General features: G+C 45.3%; 1 protein-coding gene across 1 annotated transcript in view; it reads left to right on the forward strand.

Moving 5' to 3' along the window:
- The window catches only part of LOC140188910 (uncharacterized), an 838,801-nt gene that overhangs the window by 14,195 nt on the left and 806,396 nt on the right, over positions 1-18,210 (forward strand). The gene's annotated exons all lie outside the window — the stretch shown is intronic.

Genomic DNA, 18,210 nt, shown 5'->3' on the forward strand with positions numbered 1-18,210 from the left:
TCGCTGCTCACTGACAAACTGGCTGCTGCTGTCTCCTTTTATACACAGCGCCCCGACCTGCCCGAGAAACGCGCAGAGAGACAGAGGCGGGGAGGGGAGGAGACAGAGTCAGAGTGACGGACAGAGCCGAGAGCGGCCTCTCATCGTCCAGCCCCGCCTTCACTTTACCACAACCGCCAATTTCCAACGATTCATCCGACACAAAGCGCTCCAGCGAAAAACAAAACTCCCTCACACACCACGTACATACTGAACGGTTTCTGGGTTTTTGCTGATTCTCCTGCTTTAAATTATAGGAAGTGCTTTTCCATTCTACAAATCCCCGAGGACCTCGGTCTGTCCCTCCCGGCTCCATGACCAGTGCGAGCGCCCTCACACACAGCAGTTGGTGGGCGAGGGTGCAGTCACTTCCAGTGATGAGAGGATTGATTCATTAGAACATTTGTTCCACTGAGTCCCCAGGGAAATGAAAGACCGGTCACATACAGGAACAGGATACATAACCAGATATATAGACCGCGCTTCTGGCGCCTTCGAAAGCCCAGGTAAAGGTGTGGCTGAGGAGCTGGTGTGAGGTGGGTGGGGGCTTCAGGTACAAGGATCATTGGACTCTCGAAATGAAGGGGAGACGGGTCCAAGGTGGAGGGGAGACAATATGTTTACGGGGAGATTCCCTCCAGCTGCACGGAAGGGTTTAAACGAGCAGGAACATACAATAGACAATAGGTGCAGGAGTAGGCCATTCGACCCGTCGAGCCAGCACCGCCATTCACTGTGATCATGGCTGATCATCCACAATCAGTATCCAGTTCCTGCCTTACCCCCATAACCTTTGATTCCGCTATTGTTAAGAACTCTATCCATCTCTTTCTTGAAAGCATCCAGAGACTTGGCCTCCACAGCCTTCTGGGGCAGGCATTCCATATATCCACCACTCAACTCCGGTCTAAATGGCCTACCCCTTATTCTTAAACTGTGGCCTCTGGTTCTGGACTCACCCATCAGCAGGAACATGCTTCCTGCCTCCAGCGTGTCCAATCCCTTAATAATCTTATATGTTTCAATAAGATCCCCTTTCAGCATTCTAAATTCCAGAGTATACAAGCCCAGACGCTCCAATCTTTCAACATCGCCATCCCGAGAATTAACCTTGTGAACCTACGCTGCACTCCCTCAATAGCAAGAATGTCCTTCCTCAAATTTGGAGACCAAATCTGCACACAGTATTCCAGGTGTGGTCTCACCAGGACCCTGTACAATTGCAGAAGGACCTCTTTGCTCTTATACTCAATTCCCCTTGTTATGAAGGCCAGCATGCCATTAGTTTTCTTCACTGCCTGCTGTACTTGCATGCTTGCTTTCAGTGACTGATGTACAAGAACACCTCGATCTCGTTGTACTTCCCCTTTTCCTAACTTGACTCCATTTAGATAATAATCTGCCTTCCTGTTCTTACCACCAAAGTGGATAACCTCACATTTATCCACATTAAACTGCATCTGCCCACTCAACCAGCCTGTCCAAGTCACCCTGCATTCTCATAACATCCTCCTCACATTTCACACTGCCACCCAGCTTTGTGTCATCGGCAAATTTGCTAATGTTACTTATAATTCCCTCATCTAAATCATTAATATATATTGTAAACAGCTGCGGTCCCATCACTGAACCCTGCGGTAACCCACTGGTCACTGCCTGTCATTCCGAAAGGGACCTGTTAATCGCCACTCTTTGTTTTCTGTCAGCCAGCCAATTTTCAATCCATGTCAGTACTCTGCCCCCAATGCCACATGCCCTAATTTTGCCCACTAATCTCCTTTGTGGGACTTTATGAAAGGCTTTCTGAAAGTCCAGGTACACTGCATCCACTGGATCTCCCTTGTCCATTTTCATAGATACATCCTCAAAAAATTCCAGAAGATTAGTCACACACGATTTCCCCTTTGTATGTCCATGTTGACTCGGACCGATCCTGTTACTGCTATCCAGATGTGTCGTAATTTCATCTTTTATAATTGACTCCAGCATCTTTCCCACCACAGACGTCAGGCTAACTGGTCTATAATTCCCTGTTTTCTCTCTTCTTCCCTTCTTGAAGATAGGGACAACATTAGCCACCCTCCAATCCACAGGAACTGATCCTGAATCTATAGAACATTGGAAAATGATTACCAATGCATCCACGATTTCTAAAGCCACCTCCTTCAGTACCCTGGGATGCAGACCATCAGGTCCCGGGGACTTATCAGCCTTCAGACCCAACAGTCTATCCAACAATATTTCCTGCCTGATATAAATTTCCTTCATTTCATCCACTACCCTAGGTCCTTTGGCCACTATTATATCTGGGAGATTGTTTGTGTCTTCTCCAGTGAAGACAGATCCAAAGTACCTGTTCAACTCGTCTGCCATTTCCTTGTTCCCCATAATAAATTCACCCGTTTCTGTCTTCAAGGGCCCAATTTTGGTCTTAACTATTTTTTTTTTCCTTTTCACATAGCTAAAGAAGCTTTTACTATCCTCCTTTATAATCTTGGCTAGTTTATCTTCGTACCTCATTTTTTCTCCGCGTATTGCCTTTTTAGTTACCTTCTGTTGCTCTTTAAAAGTTTCCCAATCCTCCAGCTTCCCACTCATCTTTGCTATGTTATACTTCTCTTTTATTTTTATACTGTCCATTACTTCCCTTGTCAGCCACGGCCTCCCCTTACTCCCCTTAGGATCTTCCTTCCTCTTTAGAATGAACTGATCCTGCACCTTCCGCATTATTCCCAGAAACACTGCCATTGCTTTTCCACTGTCATCCCTGCTAGGATATTGTTCCACTGAACTTTGGCCAGCTCCTCCCTCACAGCACCATAGTTCTCTTTGTTCAACTGTAATACTGACACACCTCCCCCATTTCACGTACATCTGCTCTCACTCCATCCTCCCACCACCCCACTAGGAATAGGGTTCCCCTGGTGCTCACCTACCACCCCACCAGCCTCCGGGTCCAACATATTATTCTCCGTAACTTCCACCACCTCCAACGGGATCCCAACACTAAGCACATCTTTCCCTCCCCCCACCCTGTATTCCACAGGGATCGCTCCCTACGTGACTCCCTTGTCCATTCGTCACCCCCATCCCTCCCTACTGATCTCCCTCCTGGCACTTATCCGTGTAAGCGGAACAAGTGCTACACATGCCCTTACACTTCCTTCCTTACCACCATTCAGGGCCCCAAGCAGTCCTTCCAGGTGAGGCAACACTTCACCTGTGAGTCGGCTGGGGTGATATGCTGCGTCCGGTGCTCCCGATGTGGCCTTTTGTATATTGGCGAGACCCGACACAGACTGGGAGATGCTTTGCTGAACACCAACGCTCTGTCTGCCAGAGAAAGCAGGATCTCCCAGTGGCCACACGTTTTAATTCCACATCCCATTCCCATTCTGACATGTCTATCCACGGCCTCCTCTACTTTAAAGATGAAGCCACACTCAGGTTAGAGGAACAACACCTTATATTCCGTCTGGGTAGCCTCCAACCTGATGGCATGAACATCGACTTCTCTAACTTCCGCTAATGCCCCACCTCCCCCTCGTACCCTATCTGTTACTTATTTTTATACACACATTCTTTCTCTCTCTCCCCTTTTTCTCACTCTGTCACTCTGAATATACCCCTTGCCCATCCGCTAGGTACCCCCCCCCACACCCTCCTTGTCTTTCTTCCCGGACCTCCTGTCCCATGATCCTCTCGTATCCCTTTTGCCTATCACCTGTCCAGCTCTTGGCTCCATCCCTCCCCCTCCTGTCTTCTCCTATCATTTTGGATCTCCCCCTCCCCCTCCAACTTTCAAATCCCTTACTCACTCTTCCTTCAGTTAGTCCTGACGAAGGGTCTCGGCCTGAAACATCGACTGCACCTCTTCCTAGAGATGCTGCCTGGCCTGCTGCGTTCACTAGCAACTTTTATGTTTGTTGCTTGAATTTCCAGCATCTGTAGAATTCCTGTTGCTAGAGAGTACCCCAGTCTCTGTCACACATAACAATAAGTACTCCTGTTTGAGTACTGTTAGGGGGGTGAACAACCTTCCTGGGGAAACAACAGTGGCCACGCCTCTGGCACAGAGTCTGACCCTGTGGCTCAGAAGGGCAGGGAAAGGAAGAGGATGGCAGCAGTGATAGGGGACTCTATAGTTAGGCGGTTGGACAAGCGATTCTGTCGACACAGGTAAGAAACACGGATGGTAGTTTGCTGCCCAGGTGCCAGGGTGTGGGGAGTTTCTGATCACATCCACGATACCCTGAAGTAGGTAGGAGAACAGCCAGAGGTTGTGGGACATATTGGTACCAATGACATATGTAGAAAAAGGGAGGAGGTCCTGAAAACAGACTGCAGGGAGTTCGGAAGGAAGTTGAGCAGCAGGACCTCACAGGTAGTAATCTCAGGAGTACAGGAATAGAATGAGGTGGAGGATAAATGCCTGGCTGAGGGATTGGAGCAGGGGGCAGGGATTCAGATTTCTGGATCTTTGGGACCTCTTTTGGGGCAGGTGTGACCTGTACAAAAAGGACAAATTGCACTTGAATCCCAAGGGGACCAATATCCTGGCGGGGAGGTTTGCTAAGGCTGTTGGAGAGAGTTTAAACTAGCACTGTAGGGGGTAGGAACTGAACTGAAGTGACGGAGGAAAGGGAGGTTGGCACTCAGATAGAGAAAGCTTGGAAAAGGAGAATAGGCAGGTGATAGACAAGGGACGCGCTTAGACCGATGGTTTGAGATGTGTCTATTTTAACGCAAGGAGTATTATGAAAAATGCGGATGAGCTTAAAGCATGGATCAGCATTTGGAGCTATGATGTTGTGGCCATTACGGAAACTTGGATGTTGCAGGGGCAAGAATAGCTACTTCAAGTGCCAGGCTTTAGTTGTTTCAGAAAGGACAGGGAAGGAGGCAAAAGAGGTATGGGCGTGACACTGTTGATCAGGGATAGTATCATGGCTGCAGAAATGGAAGAAGTGAGGGAGGGGTTGTCTACAGAGTCTCTGTGGGTGGAAGTTAGGAATAGGAAGGGGTCAATAAATCTACAGGGTGTTTTTTATCGACCACCCAATAGTAACAGTGACATCGAGGAGCAGGTAGGGAGACAGATTCTGCAAAGATGTAACAATAACAGGGTTGTTGTGGTGGGAGATTTTAATTTGCCTAAATATTGAATGGCATCTCCCTAGAGTGAGGAGTTTAGATGGGGTTGAGTTTGTTAGGTGTGTTCAGGAAGGTTTCTTGACACAATATGTAGATAACCCTACAAGAGGAGAGACTTGTATTTGATCTGGTATTGGGAAATGAACCTGGTCAGGTGTCAGGTCTCTCAGTGGGAGAGCATTTTGGACATAGTGATCACAATTCTATCTCCTTTACCATAGTATAAGGGAGGGATAGGAACAGACAAGTTAGGGAAACGTTTAATCGGAGTAAGGAGAAATATGAGGCTATTCAGGCAAACTTGGAAGCATAAGTTGGAAACAGATGTTCCCAGGGAAATGTATGGAAGAAATGTAGCAAATCCTCAGGGGATATTTGTGTGGGGTTCTGCATAGGTACATTCCAATGAGACAGGGAAAGGACGGTAGGGTACAGGAACCGTGGTGTACAAAGGCAGTTGTAAATCCAGTCAAGAAGATAGAAGAGCTTACGAAAGGTTCAAAAAACGAGATAACGATATGAATCTAGGAGATTAAAAGGCTAGCAGGAAGAAGCTTAAGAATGAAATTAGGAGAGCCAGAAGATGCCATGTGAAGGCCTTGGCAGACAGGAATACGGAAAACCCTAAAGCATTCTACAAGTATGTGAAGAGCAAGAGGATAAGACGTGAGAGAATGGGACCAATCAAGTGTGACAGTGGAACAGTGTGTATGGAACCGAAGGAGATAGCAGAGGTACTTAATGAATACTTTGCTTCAGTATTCACTATGGAAAAGGATCTTGGCGATTGTAGGGATGACTTGCAGGTGACTGAAAAGCTTGAGCATATAGATATTAAGGATGTACTGGAGCTTTTGGAAAGCATCAAGTTGGATAAGTTACTGGGACCGGACGGAATGTACCCTGGCTATTGCTGGAAGTGAGTGAGGAGATTGCTGAGCCTATGGCGAGGATCTTTGCATCATCAATAACAACGGGAGAGGTTCCGGAGGATTGGAGGGTTGCGGAGGTTGTTCCCTTATTCAAGAAAGGGAGTAGAGATAGCCCAGGAAATTACAGACCAGTGAGTCTTACTTCAGTGGTTGGTAAGTTGATGGAGAACATCCTGAGAGGCAGGATTTATGAACATTTGGAGAGGCATAATATGATTAGGAATAGTCAGCTTGGCTTTGTCAAAGGCAGGTCGTGCCTTACGAGCCTGATTAAATTTTTTGAGGATTTCATTAAACACATTGATGAAGGTGGATTTCAGCAAGGCATGTGATAAGCTACCCCATGCAAGACTTATTGAGAAAGTAAGGAGGCATGGGATCTAAGGAGACATTCCTTTGTGGATCCAGAAACAGGCTTGCCCACAGAAGGCAAAGAGTGGTTGTAGATGGGTCATATTCTGCATGGCAGTTTGTGACCACTGGTGTGCCTCAGAGATCTGTTCTGGGATCCCCTACTCTTCATGATGTTTATAAATGACCTGGATGAGGAAGTGGAGGAATGGGTTAGTAAATTTGCTGGTAAAACCAAGGTTGGATGTGTTGTGGATAGTGTGGAGTACTGTCAGAAGTTATAGCGGGACATTGGTAGGATGCAAAACTGGGCTGAGAAGTAGAAGATGGAGTTCAACCCACCATATAAGTGTGAGGTGGTTCAGTTTGGTAGGTCAAATATGATGTCAGAATATAGCATTAATGTTAAGACACTTGGCAGTGTGGAGGATCAGAGGGATCTTGGGGTCCAAGCCCATAAGACACTCAAAGCTGCTACGCAGGTGGACTCTGGTTAAGAAGGCATATGGTGCATTGGCCTTCATCAACTGTGGGATTGAGCTTAAGAGCCAAGAGGTAATGTGGCAGATATGCAGGTCCCTGGTCAGACCCCACCTGGAGTACTGTGCTCAATTCTGGTCGCCTCACTACAGGAAGGAGTGGTAACCATGGAAAGGGTGCAGAGGAGATTTACAAGGATGTTGCCTGGATTGGGGAGCATGCCTTATGAGAATAGGATGAGTGAACTCGGCCTTTTCTCCTTGGAGTGACGGAGGATGAGAGGTGACCTGATAGGTGTGTACAAGATAATGACAGTCATTGATCGTGTGGATAATGAGAGGCTTTTCCCCAAGGCTGAAATGGCTAGCATGAGAGGGCACAGTTTTAAGGTGCCTGGAAGAAGGTGCAGAAGAGATTTTTTTTTTTTTTTTTTTACGCAGAGAGTGGTGAGTGCGATGATTTGGCTTCTGGTGGCGGTGGTCGAGGTGGAAACAATAGGGTCTTTTAAGAGACTCCTGGATGGATCCATGGAGCTTAGAAAAATAGAGGTCTATGGGTAAGCCGAGGTAATCTAAGGTAAGGACATGATCGGCACAGCTTGGTGGGCTGAAGGGCCTGTATTGTGCTGTAGGTTTTCTATGTTTCTATGGGCAGGGCAGCCTCATTTCAGTGGTAGAGAAGCTACTGGGGAGGATATTGAGGTACAGGATTTATGCACATTTGGAAAGGCATGGCCTGCTTAGGGACAATCAGCATGGTTTTGTGTGGCACATCACACTTGACGAAGTTGCTTGAGGTTTGTGAGGTGGTGATATAGACAATAAGGTATAGGGGTAGAATTAGACCATTTGTCCCATCGAGTCTGCTCCGACATTTCATTGTGGCTGATCCAATTTTCCTCTCGGCCCCAATCTCCTGCCTTCTCCATGTGTCCCTTCATACTCTGACCAATCAAGAATCTACCAACCTCTACATATAAATATACATGAAGTCTTGGATCAATAGCTGCCTTTGGCAATGAATTCCACAGATTCACCACTCTGTGGCTCAAGAAATTCCTCATCTCCACATTCTACAAGGATCCTCCTCTATTCTGAGCCTGTGTCCTCTGGTCTTAGATACTCCCATCCTCTGTACATGCAATTTATCAAGGCCTTTCACCATTTGATATTCTAGTGAATACAGGCCCAGAGGCACTAAACACTCTTCATATGACAAGCTGTTTAATCCTGGAATCAATTTTGAGAACGTCCTTTGAAACCCATCCAGTTTCAGCCCATCCTTCCTAAGATAAAGGGCCCAAAACTGCTCACAATACTCCAAGTGAGACCACACCAGTACTTTATAAATTCTCAATATTATTATGATTAGCACGTATATTGTGGGCCAAGGGGCAGGTTGCCATCTATTCCAGATTGCGTTTTGACGAATAAGTTTGATCTACCAGGTATTGCAGGGACGTGGTTACAGGGACTGGGACTGGGAACTCAACCTTCCATCATGTTTCATGTTCCACACGGAATCGGCAAAATGGAAAGGAGAAGAGTGGATTTGTTCATAATGTGCTGGTGAGGGGGTGGATACAGTGCCTATAGTATTTAGTCTCACTGGATGTTTTCATGTTTTATTGTTTTACAACATTGAATCATAGTGGATTTAATTTAAAACACTGATCATCAGAGAAGACACTGTGGTGTCCAAATGAAAAGATCTTTAAAAAGGGATCTAATTTAATTACAAATATAAAACACAAAATAATTGACGGATAAGTATTCACCTCCTTCAAGTCAGTAATTAGTTGATGCACCTTTGGCAATAATCATAGTAGACTCTGTGTGGATAGGTCTCTATCAGCTTTGCACACCTGGAAACTGCGATTTTTCCCCTTCTTCTTCACAAAACTGCTGAAGATCTGTCAGAATGCATGCAGTTTGTGCACAAACTGTCCATTTCAAGTCCAGCCACAATTAGATTGAGGTCTGGACCCTGACTTGGCCACTGCAGGACATTAACTTTGTTTTAAGGCGTTCCTGTGTAGCTTTAGTTTTGTGTTTGTGGTCACTGGCTTCCGCCAAACTTAGTGTTCAGTTTGATGGTCAAAAAGGGCAATTTTGTTTATATCAGACCATAGAAACTTCTTCCAGCTGACTTCAGGGTCTGTCACTTCTGGCAAATTCCAGGCAAGGCTTCATGAGAGCATTTTTCAGTGGCTTTCGCTTCACCCCTCTCCCAAAAAGCTGCAACTGGTGAAGCACCTGGGCAACAGTTGTTGTGTGCACAGTCTCTCCCATCTCAGCCACTGCAGCTTGTAACTCCTCCAGAGTTGTCACAGGTCACTTGGAGCCTCTCTCACTGGTCCCCTTCTTGCACGGTCACTCAGTTTTTGAGGATGGCCTGCTCTTGGCAGATTTACAGCTGTGCCACATTCCTCCCATTTCTGGATGAGTGACATAACTGTACTCCAAGGGTATTTAGTGACTTGAATCCATCTCCTGACATGTGTTTTTCCAAAGCATTTTTGCAGAGCTGCTTGGAGTGTTAATTTGTCTTCATGGTGTAGTTTCTCCCAGGATACTGACTCACCAGTAGTTGGACCTTCCAGAAACAGACATATTTTTACTACAATCAATTGAAACACCTTGACTACACATGGTGATCTCCATTAAACTGATTATGTAACTCCTAAAACCAAGTGGCTGCACCAGTGATGATTTGGTGTGTCATATTAAAAGGGGTGAATACTTATACAGGCAATTGTTTTATGTTTTTATATCTGTAATTAATTTAGAGATCTGTTTTCACTTTGACACAAATGAGTTTTTTTTACCGTTGATCAGTATAAAAAAAAGCCAAATTCAACCAAAGTGATTCAATGTTGTGAAACAATAAAAGACGAAAACTTCCAAGGGGCGTGAATACTTTTCATCGGCACTTTACATGTAGCGACAGTCATGGTGAAAGGGGGAGGGAAAGAAGACACGGGGAGGAGTGGTCTCAAGATCCTCAGGTGTTCCTCCTGATGGGATAAAACACAAAGAGGGGAAATATCAAAGAGAGATGAGAATGGAACTGTGATTGTCATGAGAGATTTAATCAGAAGCAGATTAGGGTAGCGCTGCATCGAGTATCTTTGCTCTGTGAGCTGCTACAACCACGATCTGCTGGTGACAACCCATTCCAATTGAGTTTCCGATTCACATATCGACATATCGGTCCCTTACAGCTGTTTTAACCGGTGGTGGGGTAATAATGGGACAAGCTCCCACTTCCAATTAAATGCCGCCAACGGTGTGTGCCTCAGATTGTCTCTGTCAACCAAGTCCAGCTCCTGGCTTTTACATATGGCTTAGCTACGACATCCGACAAACTGTTTCTAGTGACAGGGGAAGATGCAAATGGGTTTACTGCCATCATATAACCAACCGCTATGGGCAGATGAGGCTCCTCAGCCATACTTGGCAGATCCAGTGGAAGAAAAATTCTGATCTCAAACCTCCACTGGGCTGTGGCTAGACCCATTCATGGGAAGACTTCGGGAGTAAACCCTGAGGAACAATCCGGAGCTGGATTCCCTGTCGGTCCTGTGTTCAATGCAGACTGGCAATCCTGCAACACCGCTGGTGCCTGACTGCATCGGTCTCTGCCGTTGCTTTGCATTCATCAGCTGTGTGGAGAGCAGGGGCCCCTGCATGGGCAACTGCTTGCTTTCCATATCGTACTTCCCTGACTTGTATATTGACGTTGACACTAGGGTGCAATATCCATGATCGACCCTGACCTGCAGAGGGCCATCACCAACATGTCCGTACACGGCCTCCTCTCCCGCTACAGTGAGGCCAAGTACAGGTTGGATGAGCAAATCCTCATATTCTGACTGTGCAGCCTCCGACCTCGAAGGCATGAACACTGATTTCTCCAAATTCAAGAAATCATTACCCTCTGTTTCCACACCCCCCCCCCCCAGTGAACTACTACTTTTCTTCTGACTTTTGCCACCTCTCCTCACGCACCCTCATGACCTGCTCATCAACTCTCTCTGGTTCTCCACCTCCTCCGTGTCATCCCATGGTCCATCATTCTCTCCTATTAGATTTCTTTCCCTCCATCTCTTTGCCTTTTCTGCCTGTCACCCAGCTCCTCACATCATCATCCCTCCACAAACCACATGTTCCCCACCCCTCACTTGTCCTCCTCCCCCTCCCCCACCACCTTATTCTGGCTTTTGTCCCTTTCTTTCTAATCCCGATGAAGGTTCTCAGCCCGAAATGTCAACTGTTTGCTGAGTTCCTCCAGCATTTTCTGTGTGTTTGCTTCAGTCTGTGTATTGATTAAGCTAATCTAACTGGTACAGTGGAAGAGGAATTTGTGAAATGGTCAGAGACAGTTTCCTACAGCAGTATCTTACCCATGAACGGGCCATTGCAGATGTAATCTGTGCAGTGAGGTGGGATTACAGAGAGATCTTGTGGTGAAGGATCCCTGAAGAAGTGATCACAATGTGGGAGATCTCCAGACCACAGATTGAGGGTGAACACCAGGTCAGAACCAGTGTCCTCAACCTAAATAAAGACAATTACAGAGACGTGACAGTGGAGTTGTCTGGGGCAGATGGGGTAAGTAGGCTTAGGGACAGGTCAGTAATGAGCAGTGGCAGATGTTTAAGGAGAGAGTGTTCGTAACACTCAGCAGACGTTGATCCCGATTAGATAGAGGGATCACAGACAGCAAAGAACATTCTGTGGTCAAAGGAGGCAGACAAGAAGATCAGGACTTTTCCAGGAACCAGTGATGAGACAAAAACTAAAACTAACAAGGAAAAAGCAGAGAAGTTAACTCCAGTAATTTGCATTAGTGTTCACAGTGCCAGCGCAGCAAACATCCCACAGATGGTGACATTTCAATATTGTGCCATAATGCGTAACAATCACCATCACGAGGGAAAAAACTAATGGGACTAAACGCAAACATTACTTGGTCCCAAAGACCTGCACTGGAGGCTTTCACAGGAAGTCTGGAGAGAAAGTAGAGACATTGAAGTCTGTCAAAACTCACTGTTACAGAAAGGTCCCAGTGGAGTTGAAAACCATTGTTGAAGATGGGTGAAAGATGAAAAGCAGGTAACTGTAGTCCAGTTAACTTCACTTCAGGTACTGGAGTCTATAATCTATAAAGAAATAATGTCATTTAGAAAAGTTTAATGTCATTGAAATAAGTCACCAGGGTTTACAGACAAATTCACACAGCACAGAAACGAGCCCTTCAGCTCAAATAGTCCATGCTGACCAAAGTTCCCATCTGAGCTTGTGATCTGTAACCCCCTCACCACCACATTATGAACAAGGTTGTCCTCCCCCTTGTCTCATTTCCTTCCATTTGACCCATATCCTTCAAAACCTTTCCTTTCCATCTACCCGCCTAAGTGCCTTTTTAATGTAGCTGACTCAACCACTCCCCGTAGCAGCTCATTCCATTTACTGACCAGTCTGTGTGTGGAAAAGTTGCCCTTCAGGTCCCTATTACATCCCATCTTAAACCAATGCCCTCCAGTTCTTGATTCCCCAACACTGGCAAAAAGACTGTTCTCTTTGACCCAACCCAGATTCCTCATGAATTTATACGCCTCTGCAATATCAGAACTCATTCTCCAACATTCCAGGGAAAATTGTCTAAAATCCTTTCCACAAATCTCCTCTGCACTCTTTCCAGCTAATGGTGTCTGTCATACAGCAGGGTGACCAAAACAAATCATTCTGGTCGCCAGTGAATCTTCTCAGCTCCAGGGTGGACAAGGTCAATTGTGTAATAAGGACACATTTGAGTAAAAACACTGACACTGTATACCAAGCACACTGAGCTGCCAGAGCACAACACCGGCCAGTGAGGACACAGACCAGTACAACACCCAGCTCTCTGCTACAAAGTTCAAAGCTGAAAGTTAAATGTATTATCAAAATACATTTCTGTCACCATATACAACCCTGAGATTAGTTTTCTTCTGGGTATACTGCTGGTTTGTTAGAGCGGTAGGGGAGGGCTAAACTAATGTGGCAAGGGTGGGGTTGTAGGAACCAGAGTGAAGGCACTCAGGATAGGATGGAGGGTAAAAAAGCAAAGATAGCATGCAATTAGACTGTCAGGAAGGGCAGGCAGATGATAGAACATCACCGCAGCCAGCAGGGTGGGTATCAGTGCATGAGGGATGCAGAATCAAAGGGTAGTGATACTGTACTCAGAGTGTTATATCTCTGTCCACAGAGTATAAGAAATAAGGTGGATGATCTTATTGCCCTATTACAGATTGTCAGACATGCTGTCATGGCCATCGCTGAGTCATGGCAGAAGGATGCTTGCAGTTGGGAGCTAAATGTCCAAGGTTACATGTTGTATCAGAGAGATGGGAAGGTAGGCAGAGGGGGTGGCATCAATTCAGTAGAAAGATGTGATAGAGGATCAGAAGATGCTGAATCATTCTGCATTGAGTTTCGAAACTGCAAGGGTAAAAGGACCCTGATGGCAGTTATATACAGGCCTCCAAACAGTAGCCTGGATATGGACCACAGATTACAACAGGAAATAGCAAAGACGTGCCAAAGAGCAATGTTATGATAGTCATGGGAGATCTCAACATGCAGATAGATTGGGAAAATCAGGTTGGAAATAGATCTCAAGGGAGTGAGTTTGTTGAATACCTACAAGATGGCTTTTTAGAACAGGGATCAGCTACATTAGATTGGGTGTTATATAATGAACCTGAGATGATTAGGGAGCTTAAGGTAAAAGAATCCTTAGGAAACAGTGATGACAATATGATTGTGTTCAACTTGAAATTTGATAGGAAGAAAGAAAAGTCTGACGTATCAGTATTTCAGTGAAGTAAAGAATATTACAGTGGTATGAGAGAGGAGTTGGCCAAAGTAAATTGGAAGCAGATGCTGGCAGGGATCAAGCAGAGAAGCAATGGTGTGAGTTTGTGGGAAAAATGAGGAAGATGCAGGATAGATGTTTTCCAAAAAATGAAGAAACACTCAAATGGTAAAATGGGGCTGATGAGGGAAGTCACAGCTAATGTAAAAGCAAAAGAAAGTGCATCCAACAATGCAAAAATTAGTGGTAAGACAGAGGATTGGGAAGCTTTTAAAAGCCGACAGAAAGAATAACAGGAGGGAAAAGATGAAATGTGAAAACAAATAGCAAACAATATCAAAGTGCATAGTAATAGTTTTCTCAAGTGTGTTAAAAATAACAGAGAGATGAGAGTGGATATAGGACCGTTGGAATACGAGGGTGGAGAAATAATAAAGGGGGACAAGGAGATGGCTAATGAACTAAATGGGTATTTTGCATCAGTCTTTGCAGAAGACACTAGCAGTGTGCCAGATATTGAATATAGAATAGTACAGCGCAATACAGGCCCTTCAGCCCACAATGTTGTGCTGCCCCTTAAACTCTCCATCCCATATTACCCCCACCTTAAAGGGTGTAAAGGTGTGAGGGAAGAGAAGTCAGTGCAGTTACAATTGCAAGTGAGAAGGTGCTCAAAAAGCTGAAGGACCTGAAGGTACGTGTCACTCGGACCAGATGTACTGCACCCTACGGTTCTGAAAGAGATAGCAATAGAGATTGTGAGGGCATTAGTAATTATCTTTCAAAATCATTGGATTCTAGCATGGTGCCAGATAACTGGAAAACTGCAAATGTCACCCCACTCTTTAAGACTCCAGGAAAGCAACAGAAATGAAATTATAGACCAGTTAGCCTGAACTCAGTGGTTGGGAAGTTGTTGGAGTCAATTGTTAAGGATGAAGTTCTCGAGTACTTGGAAACACAGAACAAGATAGGACAAATACTGCATGGTTTCCTTAAGGGAAAATCTTGCCTGATGAACCTGTTGGAATTCTTTGAGAAGATTACATGTAGATTGGGTAAAGGGGATGCAGTCCACGTTGGATATTTGGACTTTCAGAAGGCCTTTGACAAGGTGCCACATATGAGGCTGCTTACCACATTAAGAGCCCATGGTATTACAGGAAAGTTACAAGCATTGACTGATTGGGAGAAGGCAGCAAGTGGTAATAAAAGGATCCTTTTCTGGTTGCTTGCCAGTAAGTAGTGGTGTTCTGCAGGAGTCAGTGTTACGACCGCTTCTTTTTATGCTGGATATCAATGATATAGAAGATGAAGTAGATGGCTTTGTTGTCAAGTTTGCAGATGATATGAAGACTGGTGGAGGGGCAGGTAGTGTTGAGGAAATGGGTCGGCTGCAGAAGGACTTAAACAGATCAGGAGATGGGCAGGAGAGTAGCGAATGAAATACAATGTCAGAAAATGCATGGTCATGCTCTTTGGTAGTAGAAATAAATGTGCAGACTTTCTAAATGGGCAGAAAATCCAAAAATCTGAGATGCCAAGGGAATTGGCAGTCCTCGTGCAGAACAACCTAAAGGTTAACTTGTAGATAGACCTGGTGGTGAGGAAGGCAAATACTATAATTAACATTCCTTTCAAGGGGTCTCAAATATAAGAGCAGGGATGTGATGTTGAGGCTTTATAAGGCACTGGTGAGACCTCACCTTGACGACAGTGAACAATTTTGGGCTCCTCATCTCAGAAAAGATGTAGTGGCATTGGAGAGGGTTCAGAGGAGGTGCATAAGGATGATTCCAGGATTGAGAGTGTTCGCCTCTGAGAAATGTTTGATAGCTCTGGGTCTGTACTCACTGGAATTTAGAAAGATGAGGGGGGATCTCATTGAAACCTTTCAAATGTTGAATGGACTAGACAGAGAAGATGTGGAAAAGACGTTTCCCATTTCCCATGGCGAGGGAGTCTAAGACAAGTGGGCACAGCCTCAGGGTAGAGGGGCACCCATTTAAAACAGAGATGCAGAGAAATTTCTTTAGCCAGAGTGTGGTGAATTTGTGGAATTTATTACCAGAGGCAGCTGTGGGGGCCAGGTCGTTGGGTGTATTTAAGGCAGAGTTTGATAGTTTCTTGACTGGATGGGGTATCAAAGGCTTCAGGAAAAAGGCCGAGGAGTGAGGTTGAGGAGGAGAAACAAGGGTCAGCCATGATTGAATGGTGGGGCAGACTCGATAGGCCAAATGGCCTAATTCTGCTGCTATGTCTTATGGTCTTACTCAGTAAATCCAAGAATCACAACATAATAAATGAAAGACCGCACCCAACCCAGTAACCAAATAACCAATGTGTAAATGACAACAATGTGTGCAAATACAAGAGATAAAATAATAATAATCATAGAGAAATGAGAAATAAATAGAGAACATAAGATGCAGAGGTTGTGGAAGTGAGTCAACAGAAACAGACAATAGGTGCAGGAGTAGGCCATTCGGCCCTTCGAGCCAGCACTGCCATTCACTGTGATCATGGCTGGTCATCCACCATCAGTACCCCATTCCTGCCTTCTCCCCATATCCCTTGACTCCACTATCTTTAACAGCTCTATCTAACCCTTTCCTGAAAGCATCCAGAGAATTGGCCTCCACTGCCTTCTGAGGCAGAGAATTCCACAGATCCACAACTCTCTGGGTGAAAAAGTTTTTCCTGAACTCCGTTGTAAATGGCCTACCCCTTATTCTTATACTGTGGCCTCTGGTTCTGGACTCCCCCAACATCGGGGACATGTTTCCTGCCTCTAGTGTGTGCAATCCCTTAATAATCTTATACATTTCAATCAGATCCCCTCTCATCCTTCTAAATTCCAGTGTATACAAGCGCAGTCGCTCCAATCTTTCAACATATGATAGCCCTGCCATCCCGGGAATTAACCTCGTAATTGTGGGAAACAGTTTGTGATGAGTTAAGTGAAGTTAAACCGAGTTATCTCCACTGGTTCTGGTTTAAGGTGACACTGGTGAATCTCTTTTTCTAGTAAATGAATAGCCTGTAACTTCCCTTTGGACTTGGAGGCAATTTGATGTGGCAGAACGGAGGTGAGGCAGCGGACCCGTCACTGACAGTGAGGAAGACACGAAGTTCGTTTGATTTAAACGCCGGGCCCAAATGGAAAAGTCAGGTACAGGCCAAATGGAAGCAGCGGGGACCAGGCCCCAGATCATATCGAAGCAACTGAACCCAGTGTTTGGATGATGATTTCGGTGCCAGGCCAGATTGAAATGGTCAGTGTGTTGGGCCCGAGGCCAGGGACCAGCCGGTTCAGCTCGTTGCTCCTTTCTGTGCTGAACTAAGCATCTGTGGACGGACTCTCTGAGGATTTCAGTTCAAAATGCTACAGTATTTGCTTGTGTTTATTGTTTGCATGATTTATTTTCCTTTCTGCACATTGGGTGTTTGACAGTCTTATTTTATCAGTGGGTTCTTTTGGCTTTCTTTGTTTTATGGCAGCCTGTTTGGAACGAACCTCAAGTTTGTAGAATATAAACATACATTGATAATAAATGTACTTTGAACTTTGGTTCAAAAACCTGATGGTTGAGGGATTAAATATGGTGAAAAATTTAACAAAATTCCAAACTGATGCTTTTTTAATTACAGGCCAGGATGCAGATACTGTACAACCTACTTGGAGGTAGGTACAGAGGAGATGTCAGGGGTAAGTTTTTTACGCAGAGAGTGGTGAGTGCGTGGAATGGGCTGCCGGCGGCCGTGGTGGAGGCGGAAACGACAGGGTTTTTAAAGAGACTCCTGGATGGATATGTGGAGCTTGGAAAAATAGAGGACTATGGATAAGCCAAGGTAGTTCTAAGGAAAGGACATGTTCGGCACAACTTTGTGGGCCGAAGGGCCGGCATTGTGCTGTAGGTTTTCTATGTTTCTACAACCCTGAGAGTCCTTTTCTGTGGGCATTCTTAACAAAATCTACAGAACAATAACAGTAAATTGTAAATATGAGGAACGATAAACTTTAAGCAAACTGTGCAAACGAAGAAAGATAAATAGCAATAAATAACGAGTATGACATAACAATATAACAGAGCTCTTAAATAAGTGTATTTATCCCCTTTTGTTCAGGACACTGATGGTTGAGGGGTAGTAACTGTTCTTGAACCTGGTGGGGCGAGTCCTGAGGTACCTGTACCTTCTACCTGATGGCAGCAGTGAGAAAAGAGCATTGCCTGGGTGGTGAGGATCTTTGACGATGGACGCTGCTTTCCTACGGCAATGTTTCATGTAGATGTGCTCAGTGGTTGTGAGGGTTTCACCCGTGATATACCAGGCCGAATCCACTACCCTTTGTGGGATTTGCCAGCTCCAGGATGGAATCTCATTGGTC

The sequence above is a fragment of the Mobula birostris genome, chromosome 28 (assembly GCF_030028105.1).
Source record: "Mobula birostris isolate sMobBir1 chromosome 28, sMobBir1.hap1, whole genome shotgun sequence".
NCBI classification, from domain to species: domain Eukaryota; kingdom Metazoa; phylum Chordata; class Chondrichthyes; order Myliobatiformes; family Myliobatidae; genus Mobula; species Mobula birostris.